The sequence below is a fragment of the Mus caroli genome, chromosome 9 (genome assembly GCF_900094665.2).
Source record: "Mus caroli chromosome 9, CAROLI_EIJ_v1.1, whole genome shotgun sequence".
Classification (NCBI taxonomy): Eukaryota; Metazoa; Chordata; class Mammalia; order Rodentia; family Muridae; genus Mus; species Mus caroli.
This window is the reverse complement of record NC_034578.1, coordinates 43,033,651-43,034,721: the sequence shown is the minus strand read 5'-3', so window position 1 is coordinate 43,034,721 and position 1,071 is coordinate 43,033,651. Positions and strand designations below refer to the sequence as shown.

At 39.9% G+C, this 1,071-nt stretch overlaps 1 protein-coding gene across 2 annotated transcripts in view; it reads right to left on the bottom strand.

Moving 5' to 3' along the window:
• The window catches only part of Sik3 (SIK family kinase 3), a 204,429-nt gene that overhangs the window by 65,890 nt on the left and 137,468 nt on the right, over positions 1-1,071 (bottom strand). The gene's annotated exons all lie outside the window — the stretch shown is intronic.

The window sequence follows — 1,071 nt, the reverse complement described above, 5'->3', positions numbered from 1 at the left end:
TTTTTTTTTTTTTTTTTTTTTTTTTTTGGTTGTACCAAGGATTGTACTCAGGACCTACCTGACACTAGGTAAGCATTCTGCTTAGCACTTTCATTTCTTGAGATAGGGTCTCCAAAAGTTGTCCAGGCTGGCCTCAAACTTAAAATTCTCCAACTTTAGCTAGTGGCTAAGATAGGTGTACCAGGACTGATAACATCTCTAGTTTGTTTTATTAACACTCTTTGCCCTCCCCACCCCAGGCAGAGATGGTGGTGTATGACTGCACTCTAACCCATCGAGAGACTGAAATAAGGGGCTCTTGAGTTGGAAGCCAGCCTGAGCTATATAAGACGACTCTTTCTTACACACACACGCACACAAAACCAAAAAGCTCATTTTCTCTCTTGTAAATATATGTCTTTCATATACAGTAGCTTCTTCCTAAGGCTTCCAATATGGTATCCAAAATGACCACTGACAGGAACATGGCTCTCATAGTTGCTTTAAGCTCTTAGAAATAAAGTTGATTTCATTACTTATCACCCAGTCCACTCTGAAGTTACCCGGGTTCTACTTGGACTTCAGTAAAGGCATTTCTCCTAGTGATCCATTAGGTTCAAGGAAGATAGGGCAAGTGCAAATGAGAATTCCATCTAATACTTGTGCAAACACCCCAAGCTCGAGCAATGACTGAGAAACCACATAATGAGGGCATACAAAAAAAAAAAAAGAGCGCAAGAGCAGTCACCCAAAGATAAACATTGGGCACTGTAGCTGACCATGAACTACAGTCCCAATTTAGTCTTTGTTTTGCTCTGAAAACAAATACTAAAAATGTAAACACTTAAACTGAATTTTAAAACTGTGCCAACACCTATGTGTTAGAACACAGAGGGCACAGGGCTGGCTGCCAGCGTCCCAGCAGCTTCACTCACACACCAGTGGGTACATTCTTACTGCAACTGCTTGGATTTGTTTTAATTACTTACCAAAAAAATTTTTTTTAAGGATTTATTTATTTTTTATTTATATGAATACATTGCAGCTGTCTTCAGGCACACCAGAAGAGGGCACCAGATCCCATTACAGATG